At 39.3% G+C, this 17,774-nt stretch overlaps 6 non-coding genes across 6 annotated transcripts; all 6 read left to right on the top strand.

Annotated features, from left to right (window-relative positions):
* The first annotated feature begins 667 nt into the window (after nucleotides 1-667).
* On the top strand, nucleotides 668-740 carry TRNAF-GAA (transfer RNA phenylalanine (anticodon GAA)). Its single transcript has one exon. It is a non-coding gene; the product is annotated as a tRNA-Phe (tRNA).
* A 2,202-nt stretch (nucleotides 741-2,942) lies between these two features.
* TRNAF-GAA (transfer RNA phenylalanine (anticodon GAA)) lies at nucleotides 2,943-3,015 on the top strand. Its single transcript has one exon. It is a non-coding gene; the product is annotated as a tRNA-Phe (tRNA).
* A 1,184-nt stretch (nucleotides 3,016-4,199) lies between these two features.
* On the top strand, nucleotides 4,200-4,282 carry TRNAL-CAG (transfer RNA leucine (anticodon CAG)). Its single transcript has one exon. It is a non-coding gene; the product is annotated as a tRNA-Leu (tRNA).
* A 935-nt stretch (nucleotides 4,283-5,217) lies between these two features.
* Nucleotides 5,218-5,290, top strand: TRNAF-GAA (transfer RNA phenylalanine (anticodon GAA)). Its single transcript has one exon. It is a non-coding gene; the product is annotated as a tRNA-Phe (tRNA).
* Nucleotides 5,291-7,492: 2,202 nt separating this feature from the next.
* On the top strand, nucleotides 7,493-7,565 carry TRNAF-GAA (transfer RNA phenylalanine (anticodon GAA)). Its single transcript has one exon. It is a non-coding gene; the product is annotated as a tRNA-Phe (tRNA).
* Nucleotides 7,566-10,281: 2,716 nt separating this feature from the next.
* On the top strand, nucleotides 10,282-10,354 carry TRNAF-GAA (transfer RNA phenylalanine (anticodon GAA)). The gene has a single exon. It is a non-coding gene; the product is annotated as a tRNA-Phe (tRNA).
* The last annotated feature ends 7,420 nt before the right edge of the window (nucleotides 10,355-17,774 follow it).

Genomic DNA, 17,774 nt, shown 5'->3' with positions numbered 1-17,774 from the left:
ACTGTGGATAGGAAAATGGGAGGGATTATTTCATCTCTATGTGTTCTCTGTAACTATTAGGGCAGAGAGTGAACTTCCTAAGGTGCTGTCGTGGAAGATTCCTAGAAACCAAATTACCAGTAAGTCTAATTTCAGATTTTTTTACCTCAGGCATCAATAGACTATAAATATACTTAATAAACAAAAGCTAAAAGAGCAGATGAACATAGTTTAACAAGTCTGAAATGCACATGTGATACTGACATCAAAGTTTCACCACATTTTGGGACAAATGTTTTCACTTTCAACATTAACAATCAGTAGAATATTTTCTCTAAATTTGCATCTCCTTTCTTCACTCCAATTGTTTGCACCTAAGAAAAAAATAAAGCTTGATGCAACATTATGCTTACAAATTGTGTTTTATGCTCAATCATCACCTGTCCTACAGAGACACAGTCAGAATTAACCTGGCGAATTGAGTAAATTTGAAAATGTAAAAAAAAATGCAGAATTGCTGTTTTTTCTATTCATTCACAAAGTATTAATGTAAGTACTTAAATATGTACGCAAAATAGCGGGACTTTCAAATATAGATAATCTTGCAAAAACAAGTCAAAGTAAAAATAAATACATCCAGTTGTGACATCTACAGTGTGTTGAACATTCCTGAATCTAAACGTGTCCTGCCGAAATAGCTCAGTTGGGAGAGCGTTAGACTGAAGATCTAAAGGTCCCTGGTTCAATCCCGGGTTTCGGCAAAAGTTTCTTTCTTCACCCATTAAATTTTAAGCAGAAAATAAACAAAGCATATGGACTGACTGTTTACAGAGAATGTAAAAATCCTAATCATTATAACTATCTACAGGAAATAAAATGATAGAAACTTGAGAACTGAACACTTTTAACTTTTGAGGAAAATAATATTTTTTGTAATTTTTCCTTCATTCTGGACGTCATCACTTTGTTTTATTTTAGTTTGACTTAGCTGTATGAGGATTTAAAGGAAACCTGATAGCTAATACGGGCAGCATGTATCAGACACTAGCTGAATGATTTCAGCCATTTATGTTTGACTATGAATCGCTGTGGCATTACTGAGACAAATATGCTTACATAATATGCCAGGAACAAAGCTGTTTGGGGAAAAAGCCAGGAAGGCAAAAAACACAAGCCCCAACTCAGGACCGTCATCTTTCATTCTAAAAATAGGGGTTTCTACGTTAATGGTAAGACAAAGAATCCACAGATTTGGCATTTCTCTAGCGAGGAGAGCCCACTTAAAATGTATGGGGTGCTTGTCTCCATAAGCGCAAGCTGGGCACTAAACTGGCTTATTTGCAATTCTGGATGTTGCAGAGTGAAAACATATGTTGGACAATAATAGTAATTGCTGGTGTTGATGAATTCATTGTGAGGAGTAATTTATAAAATGGGATCACTTTGGAGGGGTTTCTGCTGTTTTGGTACTTTTGGAACTCCGCAAATGTCACCCTCAAAATATTCTTGCAAAATCTGCATTCCCAAAACCCAAATAGCGCTCTTACTTTCAAAGCCCTGCTGTGTGACCAAACAGTAGTTTCTGAAGACATATGGGGCATCACCGCATTTCAATGAAATTGTGCAACTTTAGATATTTTCACAAGAAAAACTAAATATATATTGACCTAAATTTACCATTAATATAAAGTACAATGTGTTACAAAATAACACTATCAGAATCACGAGGATATGTTAAGCATTCCAGTGTTATTGCCACATAAATTGATACATGTCAGATTTAAAAAACGGTGCTTGGTCATGAAGCTCAAAATTGGCTGTAACTAATAGGTTACAAATCAATATTAAAATAAAAGAAATCATGGCATATTTCCTTTCATCACAAGTAGTGCTCATCTTTCTACTGCTTAGCTTAGAAAGAGTTAAATTACAAAAGCCAGAAGTAGTCAGGATGGCCGAGGGGTTTAAGGCGCTGCGTTCAGGTCACAGTCTCTTCTGGAGGCGTGGGTTCGAATCCCTCTTCAGACATTAGAATTTTCTTTCAAGAAATTTTACAGCTTCACTCCTGTTACTGATTAGTTGGGGGTCCGCTCTATTGGTGGCAATCTCAAATCGATAACTAAAAGTGATGGGGATTAGCAAAACCAATTCTCAACGTTGCCACTTTGGCAGTATTCCTTGGGGTCCTTGAGGCAAATCTTAAATGTTCTGAATTTGTGCTTTCACAAAAGACTTCTGGGAACATCAAATAGTTTCTTTGTGCATATGTTAGTTGTTGCTTTGGCATCGGAAAAATACTGTTGATAGGAAAATGGGAGGGACTATTTCATCTCTATGTGTTCTCTGTAACTATTAGGGCAGAGAGTGAACCTCCTAAGGTGCTGTCGTGGAAGATTCCTAGAAACCAAATTACCAGTAAGTCTAATTTCAGATTTTTTTACCTCAGGCATCAATAGACTATAAATATACTTAATAAACAAAAGCTAAAAGAGCAGATGAACATAGTTTAACAAGTCTGAAATGCGCATGTGATACTGACATCAAAGTTTCACCACATTTTGGGACAAATGTTTTCACTTTCAACATTAACAATCAGTAGAATATTTTCTCTAAATTTGCATCTCCTTTCTTCACTCCAATTGTTTGCACCTAAGAAAAAAATAAAGCTTGATGCAACATTATGCTTACAAATTGTGTTTTATGCTCAATCATCACCTGTCCTACAGAGACACAGTCCGAATTAACCTGGCGAATTGAGTAAATTTGAAAATGTAAAAAAAAATGCAGAATTGCTGTTTTTTCTATTCATTCACAAAGTATTAATGTAAGTTCTTAAATATGTACGCAAAATAGCGGGACTTTCAGATATAGATAATCTTGCAAAAACAAGTCAAAGTAAAAATAAATACATCCAGTTGTGACATCTACAGTGTGTTGAACATTCCTGAATTTAAACGTGTCCTGCCGAAATAGCTCAGTTGGGAGAGCGTTAGACTGAAGATCTAAAGGTCCCTGGTTCAATCCCGGGTTTCGGCAAAAGTTTCTTTCTTCACCCATTAAATTTTAAGCAGAAAATAAACAAAGCATATGGACTGACTGTTTACAGAGAATGTAAAAATCCTAATCATTATAACTATCTACAGGAAATAAAATGATAGAAACTTGAGAACTGAACACTTTTAACTTTTGAGGAAAATAATATTTTTTGTAATTTTTCCTTCATTCTGGACGTCATCACTTTGTTTTATTTTAGTTTGACTTAGCTGTATGAGGATTTAAAGGAAACCTGATAGCTAATACGGGCAGCATGTATCAGACACTAGCTGAATGATTTCAGCCATTTATGTTTGACTATGAATCGCTGTGGCATTACTGAGTCAAATATGCTTACATAATATGCCAGGAACAAAGCTGTTTGGGGAAAAAGCCAGGAAGGCAAAAAACACAAGCCCCAACTCAGGACCGTCATCTTTCATTCTAAAAATAGGGGTTTCTACGTTAATGGTAAGACAAAGAATCCACAGATTTGGCATTTCTCTAGCGAGGAGAGCCCACTTAAAATGTATGGGGTGCTTGTCTCCATAAGCGCAAGCTGGGCACTAAACTGGCTTATTTGCAATTCTGGATGTTGCAGAGTGAAAACATATGTTGGACAATAATAGTAATTGCTGGTGTTGATGAATTCATTGTGAGGAGTAATTTATAAAATGGGATCACTTTGGAGGGGTTTCTGCTGTTTTGGTACTTTTGGAACTCCGCAAATGTCACCCTCAAAATATTCTTGCAAAATCTGCATTCCCAAAACCCAAATAGCGCTCTTACTTTCAAAGCCCTGCTGTGTGACCAAACAGTAGTTTCTGAAGACATATGGGGCATCACCGCATTTCAATGAAATTGTGCAACTTTAGATATTTTCACAAGAAAAACTAAATATATATTGACCTAAATTTACCATTAATATAAAGTACAATGTGTTACAAAATAACACTATCAGAATCACGGGGATATGTTAAGCATTCCAGTGTTATTGCCACATAAATTGATACATGTCAGATTTAAAAAACGGTGCTTGGTCATGAAGCTCAAAATTGGCTGTAACTAATAGGTTACAAATCAATATTAAAATAAAAGAAATCATGGCATATTTCCTTTCATCACAAGTAATGCTCATCTTTCTACTGCTTAGCTTAGAAATAGTTAAATTACAAAAGCCAGAAGTAGTCAGGATGGCCGAGCGGTCTAAGGCGCTGCGTTCAGGTCGCAGTCTCTTCTGGAGGCGTGGGTTCAAATCCCACTTCTGACTTTAGAATTTTCTTTCAAGAAATTTTACAGCTTCACTCCTGTTACTGATTAGTTGGGGGTCCGCTCTATTGGTGGCAATCTCAAATCGAAAACTAAAAGTGATGGGGCTTAGCAAAACCAATTCTCAATGTTGGCACTTTGGCAGTATTCCTTGGGGTCCTTGAGGCAAATTTTAAATGTCCTGAATTTGTGCTTTCACAAAAGACTTCTGGGAACATCAAATAGTTTCTTTGTGCATATGTTAGTTGTTGCTTTGGCATCGGAAAAATACTGTGGATAGGAAAATGGGAGGGATTATTTCATCTCTATGTGTTCTCTGTAACTATTAGGGCAGAGAGTGAACTTCCTAAGGTGCTGTCGTGGAAGATTCCTAGAAACCAAATTACCAGTAAGTCTAATTTCAGATTTTTTTACCTCAGGCATCAATAGACTATAAATATACTTAATAAACAAAAGCTAAAAGAGCAGATGAACATAGTTTAACAAGTCTGAAATGCACATGTGATACTGACATCAAAGTTTCACCACATTTTGGGACAAATGTTTTCACTTTCAACATTAACAATCAGTAGAATATTTTCTCTAAATTTGCATCTCCTTTCTTCACTCCAATTGTTTGCACCTAAGAAAAAAATAAAGCTTGATGCAACATTATGCTTACAAATTGTGTTTTATGCTCAATCATCACCTGTCCTACAGAGACACAGTCAGAATTAACCTGGCGAATTGAGTAAATTTGAAAATGTAAAAAAAAATGCAGAATTGCTGTTTTTTCTATTCATTCACAAAGTATTAATGTAAGTACTTAAATATGTACGCAAAATAGCGGGACTTTCAAATATAGATAATCTTGCAAAAACAAGTCAAAGTAAAAATAAATACATCCAGTTGTGACATCTACAGTGTGTTGAACATTCCTGAATCTAAACGTGTCCTGCCGAAATAGCTCAGTTGGGAGAGCGTTAGACTGAAGATCTAAAGGTCCCTGGTTCAATCCCGGGTTTCGGCAAAAGTTTCTTTCTTCACCCATTAAATTTTAAGCAGAAAATAAACAAAGCATATGGACTGACTGTTTACAGAGAATGTAAAAATCCTAATCATTATAACTATCTACAGGAAATAAAATGATAGAAACTTGAGAACTGAACACTTTTAACTTTTGAGGAAAATAATATTTTTTGTAATTTTTCCTTCATTCTGGACGTCATCACTTTGTTTTATTTTAGTTTGACTTAGCTGTATGAGGATTTAAAGGAAACCTGATAGCTAATACGGGCAGCATGTATCAGACACTAGCTGAATGATTTCAGCCATTTATGTTTGACTATGAATCGCTGTGGCATTACTGAGACAAATATGCTTACATAATATGCCAGGAACAAAGCTGTTTGGGGAAAAAGCCAGGAAGGCAAAAAACACAAGCCCCAACTCAGGACCGTCATCTTTCATTCTAAAAATAGGGGTTTCTACGTTAATGGTAAGACAAAGAATCCACAGATTTGGCATTTCTCTAGCGAGGAGAGCCCACTTAAAATGTATGGGGTGCTTGTCTCCATAAGCGCAAGCTGGGCACTAAACTGGCTTATTTGCAATTCTGGATGTTGCAGAGTGAAAACATATGTTGGACAATAATAGTAATTGCTGGTGTTGATGAATTCATTGTGATTCGTAATTTATAAAATGGGATCACTTTGGAGGGGTTTCTGCTGTTTTGGTACTTTTGGAACTCCGCAAATGTCACCCTCAAAATATTCTTGCAAAATCTGCATTCCCAAAACCCAAATAGCGCTCTTACTTTCAAAGCCCTGCTGTGTGACCAAACAGTAGTTTCTGAAGACATATGGGGCATCACCGCATTTCAATGAAATTGTGCAACTTTAGATATTTTCACAAGAAAAACTAAATATATATTGACCTAAATTTACCATTAATATAAAGTACAATGTGTTACAAAATAACACTATCAGAATCACGAGGATATGTTAAGCATTCCAGTGTTATTGCCACATAAATTGATACATGTCAGATTTAAAAAACGGTGCTTGGTCATGAAGCTCAAAATTGGCTGTAACTAATAGGTTACAAATCAATATTAAAATAAAAGAAATCATGGCATATTTCCTTTCATCACAAGTAGTGCTCATCTTTCTACTGCTTAGCTTAGAAAGAGTTAAATTACAAAAGCCGGAAGTAGTCAGGATGGCCGAGGGGTTTAAGGCGCTGCGTTCAGGTCACAGTCTCTTCTGGAGGCGTGGGTTCGAATCCCTCTTCAGACATTAGAATTTTCTTTCAAGAAATTTTACAGCTTCACTCCTGTTACTGATTAGTTGGGGGTCCGCTCTATTGGTGGCAATCTCAAATCGATAACTAAAAGTGATGGGGATTAGCAAAACCAATTCTCAACGTTGCCACTTTGGCAGTATTCCTTGGGGTCCTTGAGGCAAATCTTAAATGTTCTGAATTTGTGCTTTCACAAAAGACTTCTGGGAACATCAAATAGTTTCTTTGTGCATATGTTAGTTGTTGCTTTGGCATCGGAAAAATACTGTTGATAGGAAAATGGGAGGGACTATTTCATCTCTATGTGTTCTCTGTAACTATTAGGGCAGAGAGTGAACCTCCTAAGGTGCTGTCGTGGAAGATTCCTAGAAACCAAATTACCAGTAAGTCTAATTTCAGATTTTTTTACCTCAGGCATCAATAGACTATAAATATACTTAATAAACAAAAGCTAAAGGAGCAGATGAACATAGTTTAACAAGTCTGAAATGCGCATGTGATACTGACATCAAAGTTTCACCACATTTTGGGACAAATGTTTTCACTTTCAACATTAACAATCAGTAGAATATTTTCTCTAAATTTGCATCTCCTTTCTTCACTCCAATTGTTTGCACCTAAGAAAAAAATAAAGCTTGATGCAACATTATGCTTACAAATTGTGTTTTATGCTCAATCATCACCTGTCCTACAGAGACACAGTCCGAATTAACCTGGCGAATTGAGTAAATTTGAAAATGTAAAAAAAAATGCAGAATTGCTGTTTTTTCTATTCATTCACAAAGTATTAATGTAAGTTCTTAAATATGTACGCAAAATAGGGGGACTTTCAGATATAGATAATCTTGCAAAAACAAGTCAAAGTAAAAATAAATACATCCAGTTGTGACATCTACAGTGTGTTGAACATTCCTGAATTTAAACGTGTCCTGCCGAAATAGCTCAGTTGGGAGAGCGTTAGACTGAAGATCTAAAGGTCCCTGGTTCAATCCCGGGTTTCGGCAAAAGTTTCTTTCTTCACCCATTAAATTTTAAGCAGAAAATAAACAAAGCATATGGACTGACTGTTTACAGAGAATGTAAAAATCCTAATCATTATAACTATCTACAGGAAATAAAATGATAGAAACTTGAGAACTGAACACTTTTAACTTTTGAGGAAAATAATATTTTTTGTAATTTTTCCTTCATTCTGGACGTCATCACTTTGTTTTATTTTAGTTTGACTTAGCTGTATGAGGATTTAAAGGAAACCTGATAGCTAATACGGGCAGCATGTATCAGACACTAGCTGAATGATTTCAGCCATTTATGTTTGACTATGAATCGCTGTGGCATTACTGAGTCAAATATGCTTACATAATATGCCAGGAACAAAGCTGTTTGGGGAAAAAGCCAGGAAGGCAAAAAACACAAGCCCCAACTCAGGACCGTCATCTTTCATTCTAAAAATAGGGGTTTCTACGTTAATGGTAAGACAAAGAATCCACAGATTTGGCATTTCTCTAGCGAGGAGAGCCCACTTAAAATGTATGGGGTGCTTGTCTCCATAAGCGCAAGCTGGGCACTAAACTGGCTTATTTGCAATTCTGGATGTTGCAGAGTGAAAACATATGTTGGACAATAATAGTAATTGCTGGTGTTGATGAATTCATTGTGAGGAGTAATTTATAAAATGGGATCACTTTGGAGGGGTTTCTGCTGTTTTGGTACTTTTGGAACTCCGCAAATGTCACCCTCAAAATATTCTTGCAAAATCTGCATTCCCAAAACCCAAATAGCGCTCTTACTTTCAAAGCCCTGCTGTGTGACCAAACAGTAGTTTCTGAAGACATATGGGGCATCACCGCATTTCAATGAAATTGTGCAACTTTAGATATTTTCACAAGAATAACTAAATATATATTGACCTAAATTTACCATTAATATAAAGTACAATGTGTTACAAAATAACACTATCAGAATCACGGGGATATGTTAAGCATTCCAGTGTTATTGCCACATAAATTGATACATGTCAGATTTAAAAAACGGTGCTTGGTCATGAAGCTCAAAATTGGCTGTAACTAATAGGTTACAAATCAATATTAAAATAAAAGAAATCATGGCATATTTCCTTTCATCACAAGTAGTGCTCATCTTTCTACTGCTTAGCTTAGAAAGAGTTAAATTAAAAAAGCCAGAAGTAGTCAGGATGGCCGAGGGGTCTAAGGCGCTGCATTCAGGTCACAGTCTCTTCTGGAGGCGTGGGTTCGAATCCCTCTTCAGACATTAGAATTTTCTTTCAAGAAATTTTACAGCTTCACTCCTGTTACTGATTAGTTGGGGGTCCGCTCTATTGGTGGCAATCTCAAATCGATAACTAAAAGTGATGGGGATTAGCAAAACCAATTCTCAACGTTGGCACTTTGGCAGTATTCCTTGGGGTCCTTGAGGCAAATCTTAAATGTTCTGAATTTGTGCTTTCACAAAAGACTTCTGGGAACATCAAATAGTTTCTTTGTGCATATGTTAGTTGTTGCTTTGGCATCGGAAAAATACTGTTGATAGGAAAATGGGAGGGACTATTTCATCTCTATGTGTTCTCTGTCCCTATTAGGGCAGAGAGTGAACCTCCTAAGGTGCTGTCGTGGAAGATTCCTAGAAACCGAATTACCAGTAAGTCTAATTTCAGATTTTTTTACCTCAAGGCATCAATAGACTATATATATACTTAATAAACAAAAGCTAAAAGAGCAGATGAACATAGTTTAACAAGTCTGAAATGCACATGTGATACTGACATCAAAGTTTCACCACATTTTGGGACAAATGTTTTCACTTTCAACATTAACAATCAGTAGAATATTTTATCTAAATTTGCATCTCCTATCTTCACTCCAATTGTTTGCACCTAAGAAAAAAATAAAGCTTGATGCAACATTATGCTTACAAATTGTGTTTTATGCTCAATCATCACCTGTCCTACAGAGACACAGTCAGAATTACCCTGGCGAATTGAGTAAATTTCAGACTTGTTAAACTATGTTCATCTGCTCTTTTAGCTTTTGTTTATTAAGTATATATATAGTCTATTGATGCCTTGAGGTAAAAAAATCTGAAATTAGACTTTAATGATTAGGATTTTTACATTCTCTGTAAACAGTCAGTCCATATGCTTTGTTTATTTTCTGCTTAAAATTTAATGGGTGAAGAAAAAAACTTTTGCTGAAACCCGGGACCTTTAGATCTTCAGTCTAACGCTCTCCCAACTGAGCTATTTTGGCAGGACACGTTTAGATTCAGGAATGTTCAACACACTGTAGATGTCACAACTGGATGTATTTATTTTTACTTTGACTTGTTTTTGCAAGATTATCTATATTTGAAAGTCCCGCTATTTTGCGTACATATTTAAGAACTTACATTAATACTTTGTGAATGAATAGAAAAAACAGCAATTCTGCATTTTTTTTTACATTTTCAAATTTTCTCAATTCGCCAGGGTAATTCTGACTGTGTCTCTGTAGGACAGGTGATGATTGAGCATAAAACACAATTTGGTCACAAAGCCCTGTAAAAAAAATGCAGAATTGCTGTTTTTTCTATTCATTCACAAAGAATTAATGTAAGTTGTTAAATATGTACACAAAATAGCGGGACTTTCAAATATTGATAATCTTGCAAAAACAAGTCAAATTAAAAATAAATACATTACATTCCTAAATCTAATTGTGTCCTGCTGAAATAGCTCAGTTGTGAGAGCGTTAGACTGAAGCTCTAAAGGTCCCTGGTTCAATCCTGGGTTTCGGCAAAAGTTTTTTTCTTCACCCATTAAATTTTAAGCAGAAAATAAACAAAGCATATGGACTGACTGTTTACAGAGGATGTAAAAATCCTAATCATTATAACTATCTACAGGAAATAAAATGATAGAAACTTGAGAAATGAACACTTTTAACTTTTGAGGAAAATAATATTTTTTGTAATTTTTCCTTCATTCTGGACGTCATCACTTTGTTTTATTTTAGTTTGACTTAGCTGTATGAGGATTTAAAGGAAACCTGATAGCTAATACGGGCAGCATGTATCAAACACTAGCTGAATGATTTCAGCCATTTATGTTTGACTATGAATCGCTGTGGCATTACTGAGACAAATATGCTTAAATAATATGCCAGGAACAAAGCTGTTTGGGGAAAAAGCCAGGAAGGCAAAAAACACAAGCCCCAACTCAGGACCGTCATCTTTCATTCTAAAAATAGGGGTTTCTAAGTTAATGGTAAGACAAAGAATCCACAGATTTGGCATTTCTCTAGCGAGGAGAGCCCACTTAAAATGTATGGGGTGCTTGTCTCCATAAGCGCAAGCTGGGCACTAAACTGGCTTATTTGCAATTCTGGATGTTGCAGAGTGAAAACATATGTTGGACAATAATAGTAATTGCTGGTGTTGATGAATTCATTGTGAGGAGTAATTTATAAAATGGGATCACTTTGGAGGGGTTTCTGCTGTTTTGGTACTTTTGGAACTCCGCAAATGTCACCCTCAAAATATTCTTGCAAAATCTGCATTCCCAAAACCCAAATAGCGCTCTTACTTTCAAAGCCCTGCTGTGTGACCAAACAGTAGTTTCTGAAGACATATGGGGCATCACCGCATTTCAATGAAATTGTGCAACTTTAGATATTTTCACAAGAAAAACTAAATATATATTGACCTAAATTTACCATTAATATAAAGTACAATGTGTTACAAAATAACACTATCAGAATCACGGGGATATGTTAAGCATTCCAGTGTTATTGCCACATAAATTGATACATGTCAGATTTAAAAAACGGTGCTTGGTCATGAAGCTCAAAATTGGCTGTAACTAATAGGTTACAAATCAATATTAAAATAAAAGAAATCATGGCATATTTCCTTTCATCACAAGTAGTGCTCATCTTTCTACTGCTTAGCTTAGAAAGAGTTAAATTACAAAAGCCAGAAGTAGTCAGGATTAGAGATGAGCGGTGTTCGACTAGAACTGTTCGCCAATCTCAAATTCGAGCTGTTTTGGGCGGTGTTCGAGTTGTTCGACGAACCCGAACGATTTGCAAAAAATTCGGCTGTTCGAGGTTATGTTCGATAACTGTTCGTGCACCAAAAGCTGTCCTGCATCTCTGGCGCTATTTAGAGCACCAATCATGCAGGGATTGTCTGCCACTCACTGTAATGCCACAGCCATGGTGGTTGTGGCATTACAGTGATTGCCCAAATCGATGGGAACAGTGCCAACAGTGAAACATGAAAAGCCGGCAATTCAGCAGAGGCATACACCTGTACCCGACAATTTAGAACCGAAAGAATAGAGCTTCACACATAGATTAGATAGATATAAACATGTCAGCCACATATATACGAAGTACAGTGAAAGTGCTGCTTACTGTACTTGTCATTTAGCGTAAAGGATTTATCAAAAAAAATAATAGTGTTTTCATGCACCATCTCTTTAAAAAAGCCGGCCGGCAATTCAGCAGCGGTACCCGACAATTTAGAATAGAAGGAATAGAGAATCACACATATATTAGATAGATAGAAACATGTCAGCCACATATATATGAAGTACAGTGACAGTGTTGCTTACTGTACTTGTCATTTAGCGTAAAGGATTTATCAAAAAAAATAATAGTGTTTTCATGCACCATCTCTTTAAAAAAGCCGGCCGGCAATTCAGCAGCGGTACCCGACAATTTATAAAAGACAGAATAGAGCATCATACATAGATTAGATAGATAGAAACATGTCAGCCACATATATACGAAGTACAGTGACAGTGTTGCTTACTGTACTTGTCATTTAGCGTAAAGGATTTATCAAAAAAAATAATAGTGTTTTCATGCACCATCTCTTTAAAAAAGCCGGCCGGCAATTCAGCAGCGGTACCCGACAATTTATAACAGACAGAATAGAGCTTCACACATAGATTAGATAGATAGAAACATGTCAGTCACATATATATGAAGTACAGTGATAGTGTTGGTTACTGTACTTGTCATTTAGTATTAAAATAAAGGATTTATTATTAAAAAAATTGGCGTGGGGTTCCCCTTAATTTTAGGCTCTAGCGGAGGTTAAGTAGACGGCTGGGGCAGATGTTTGAAGCCTGGGAAGGGGGTAATACCCACGGAGCTTCCCAGGCTACTAATATCAGCCCCCAGCTGAATACATAGCCTTTACTAGCTATTAAAATGGGGGACCCCCCCAAAAAAATGACGTGGGGTCCCCCCTAATTTAATAGCTAGCAAAGGCTAGGCAGACAGCTGGGGGCTGATATTAATAGCCCAGGAAGGGAGCCATGAATATTGGCCCCCTCCCAGACTAGAAACACCAGCCGTCAGCCGCCCCAGAAATGGCGCATTCATAGGATGCGCCAATTCTGGCACTTAGCCTCGCTCTTCCACGCTGCCCTGGTGCGGTGGCAGGGGGTAATAGGGTTGGGGTTGATGTCAGCTTATAATGCCAGCTGACATCAAGCCCAGGTTAGTAATGGAGAGGCGTCTATAAGACACCCCCATTACTAACCCCATAGTCAAAGTTAAAAAAAACACAAACACCCAGAATAAAGTCCTTTAATTGAAATAAAGACACAATCCTTTATTGTTCTAAATTAAACCATACTTACCGTCACGCCCATTCCAGCTGAAGCCAACGATCTCCTGCAATAAAAGAAAAATAATAAAGCAACCTCATCCTTACCTTTCCATGGTTCCCACGACAGCTTCAGCTCTGCTACATCGAGATGACAGGCTGGACCGCAGCAGAACGCTGCCATCCAGCCTCTCATCCCGCAGACACTGAGAAGCGCAGGCTTGCTTGCGCTGCTCAGCGTCTCTCTGTGACGACATCCAGATGAGCCGAGTTCATGTCCAATGAACTCGGCTCACCTCATGCACGTCACTGACAGCGTGGGAAAATTCTCACGCTGAAGCGGTGAGTGCAGGAGAATTCTCCCACGCTGTCAGTGACGTGCATAAGGTGAGCTCATGTCCAATGAACTCAGCTCACCTCCTGCACGTCACTGACAGCGTGGGAGAATTCTCCTGCACTCAGCACTTCAGCGTGAGAATTCTCCCGCTGAAGCGCTGAGTGCAGGAGAATTTTCCCACGCTGTCAGTGACGTGCATAAGGTGAGCTCATGTCCAATGAACTCAGCTCACCTCCTGCACATCACTGACAGCGTGGGAGAATTCTCCTGCACTCAGCGCTTCAGTGTGAGAATTCTCCCACGCTGAAGCGCTGAGTGCAGGAGAATTTTCCCACGCTGTCAGTGACGTGCATGAGGTGAGCCGAGTTCATTGGACATTAACTCGGCTCATCTGGATGCCCTCACAGAGAGACACTGTGGAGCGCAAGCAAGCCTGCGCTTCTCAGTGTCTGCGGGATGACAGGCTGGATGGCAGCGTTCTGCTGCGGTCCAGCCTGTCATCTCGATGTAGCAGAGCTGAAGCTGTCATGGGAACCATGGAAAGGTAAGGATGATGTTGCTTTATTATTTTTCTTTTATTTCAGGAGATCGTTGGCTTCAGCTGGAATGGGCGTGATGGTAAGTATGGTTTAATTTAGAACAATAAAGAATTGTGTGTTTATTTCAATTAAAGGACTTTTTTCTGGGTGTTGTGTTTTTTTTAAATATTTTACTAGAAATTCATGGTGGTCATGTCTAATATTGGCGTGACCCCATGAATTTCGGGCTTAGGGCCAGCTGATAATGCCAAGCTGGCCCTAACCCCTTTATTACCCAGTGAGCCACCGCATCAGGGCCCTGGATGAGTTGGGTACAGCGCCAGAAGATGGCGCTTCTATGAACGCGCCATTTTCCGGGGTGGCTGCGGACTGCAATTTGCAGCGGGGGTGGCCCAGAAAGCTTGGGCCTCCCTGCGCTGCGGATTCCAGCCCCCAGCTGCCTAGTTGTACCTGGCTGGACACAAAAACAGGGCGAAGCCCCACGTCAATTTTCTTTAAATTATTTCATGAAATAATTAAGAAAAAAAGGGCTTCCCTATATTGTTGTGTCCGGCCAGGTACAAATAGGCAGCTGGTGGTTGGGGGCAGCCCGTTCCTGCCTGCTGTACCTGGCTGGACACAAATATAGTGCGAAGCCCCACGTCAATTTTTTTTAAATTATTTCATGAATTTCCTGAAATAATTTAAAAAAATTGAAGTGGGGCTTCGCACTATATTTGTGTCCAGCCAGGTACAGCAGGCAGGAACGGGCTGCCCCCATCCAACAGCTGCCTATTTGTACCTGGCCGGACACAACAATATAGGGAAGCCCTTTTTTTCTTAATTATTTCATGAATTTCATGAAATAATTAAAAAAAATTGAAGTGGGGCTCCGCACTATATTTGTGTCCAGCCAGGTACAGCAGGCAGGAACGGGCTGCCCCCATCCACCAGCTGCCTATTTGTACCTGGCCGGACACAACAATATAGGGAAGCCCTTTTTTTCTTAATTATTTCATGAATTTCATGAAATAATTAAAAAAAATTGAAGTGGGGCTCCGCACTATATTTGTGTCCAGCCAGGTACAGCAGGCAGGAACGGGCTGCCCCCATCCACCAGCTGCCTATTTGTACCTGGCCGGACACAACAAAATAGGGAAGCCCTTTTTTTCTTAATTATTTCATGAATTTCATGAAATAATTAAAAAAAATTAAGTGGGGCTCCGCACTATATTTGTGTCCAGCCAGGTACAGCAGGCAGGAACGGGCTGCCCCCAACCACCAGCTGCCTATTTGTACCTGGCCGGACACAACAATATAGGGAAGGCCTTTTTTTCTTAATTATTTCATGAATTTCATGAAATAATTAAAAAAAAAGTACGTGGGGCTTCGCCCTATTTTTGTGTCCAGCCAGGTACAACTAGGCAGCTGGGGGCTGGAATCTGCAGCGCAGGGAGGCCCAAGCTTTCTGGGCCCCCCCCCCGCTACAAATTGCAGTCCGCAGCCACCCCGGAAAATGGCGCGTTCATAGAAGCGCCATCTTCTGGCGCTGTACCCAACTCATCCAGGGCCCTGGTGCGGTGGCTCACTGGGTAATAAAGGGGTTAGGGCCAGCTTGGTATTATCAGCTGGCCCCAAGCCCAAAATTCATGGGGTCATGCCAGTATTAGACATGACCGCCATGAATTTCTAGTAAAGTATTTAAAAAAAACACAACACCCAGAATAAAGTCCTTTAATTGAAATAAAGACACAATTCTTTATTGTTCTAAATTAAACCATACTTACCATCACACCCATTCCAGCTGAAGCCAACGATCTCCTGCAATAAAAGAAAAATAATAAACCAACCTCATCCTTACCTTTCCATGGTTCCCACGACAGCTTCAGCTCTGCTACATCGAGATGACTGGCTGGACCGCAGCAGAACGCTGCCATCCAGTCTGTCATCCCGCAGACACTGAGAAGCGCAGGCATGCTTGCGCTCCTCACTGTCTCGCTGTGACGGCATCCAGATGAGCCGAGGTCATGTCCAATGAACTCGGCTCACCTCATGCACGTCACTGACAGCGTGGGAAAATTCTCACGCTGAAGTGCTGAGTGCAGGAGAATTCTCCCACGCTGTCAGTGATGTGCATGAGGTGAGCTCATGTCCAATGAACTCAGCTCACCTCCTGCACGTCACTGACAGCGTGGGAAAATTCTCCTGCAATCAGCGCTTCAGCGTGAGAATTTTCCCACGCTGTCAGTGACGTGCATGAGGTGAGCCGAGTTCATTGGACATGAACTCGGCTCATCTGGATGTCGTCACAGAGAGACGCTGAGCAGCGCAAGCAAGCCTGCGCTTCTCAGTGTCTGCGGGATGAGAGGCTGGATGGCAGCGTTCTGCTGCGGTCCAGCCTGTCATCACGATGTAGCAGAGCTGAAGCTGTCGTGGGAACCATGGAAAGGTAAGGATGAGGTTGCTTTATTATTTTTCTTTTATTGCAGGAGATCGTTGGCTTCAGCTGGAATGGGCGTGATGGTAAGTATGGTTTAATTTAGAACAATAAAGGATTGTGTCTTTATTTCAATTAAAGGACTTTATTCTGGGTGTTTGTGTTTTTTTTGAACTTTGACTATGGGGTTAGTAATGGGGGTGTCTTATAGACGCCTCTCCATTACTAACCTGGGCTTGATGTCAGCTGGCATTATAAGCTGACATCAACCCCAACCCTATTACCCCCTGCCACCGCACCAGGGCAGCGTGGAAGAGCGAGGCTAAGTGCCAGAATTGGCGCATCCTATGAATGCGCCATTTCTGGGGCGGCTGACAGCTGGTGTTTCTAGCCTGGGAGGGGGCCAATATTCATGGCTCCCTTCCTGGGCTATTAATATCAGCCCCCAGCTGTCTGCCTAGCCTTTGCTAGCTATTAAATTAGGGGGGACCCCACGTCATTTTTTTTGGGGGGTCCCCCATTTTAATAGCTAGTAAAGGCTATGTATTCAGCTGGGGGCTGATATTAGTAGCCTGGGAAGCTCCGTGGGTATTACCCCCTTCCCAGGCTTCAAACATCTGCCCCAGCCGTCTGCTTAACCTCCGCTAGAGCATAAAAATTAAGGGGAACCCCACGCCAATTTTTTTGATAATAAATCCTTTATTTTAATACTAAATGACAAGTACAGTAACCAACACTATCACTGTACTTCATATATATGTGACTGACATGTTTCTATCTATCTAATCTATGTGTGATGCTCTATCTTTCTGTTCTAAATTGTCGGGTACCGCTGCTGAATTGCCGGCCGGCTTTTTTAAAGAGACAGTGCATGAAAACACTATTATTTTTTTAAATAAATCCTTTACACTAAAAGACAAGTACAGTAAGCAACACTATCACTGTACTTATTATATATGTGACTGACATGTTTCTATCTATCTAATCTATGTGTGAAGCTCTATTCTTTCTGTTCTAAATTGTCGGGTACAGATGCTGAATTGCCGGCCGGCTTTTTTAAAGAGACGGTGCATGAAAACACTAATATTTTTTTTAATAAATCCTTTACACTAAATGACAAGTGCAGTAACCAACACTGTCACTGTGCTTCTTATATGTGTGACTGACATGTTTCTATCTATCTAATCTATGTGTGATGCTCTATTCCTTCTTGTCTAAATTGTCGGGTACCGGTGCATGCCGCTGCTGAATTTGCCGGCCGGCTTTTTTAAAGAGAGTGTCTTCTGAGCAGTTTGTCAGCTTTTGG

This window comes from Phyllobates terribilis, unplaced genomic scaffold (genome assembly GCF_046119375.1).
Source record: "Phyllobates terribilis strain yellow unplaced genomic scaffold, ASM4611937v1 Scaffold_12__6_contigs__length_324123572, whole genome shotgun sequence".
NCBI lineage: Eukaryota > Metazoa > Chordata > Amphibia > Anura > Dendrobatidae > Phyllobates > Phyllobates terribilis.
This window is presented reverse-complemented; position numbering and strand designations above follow the sequence as displayed.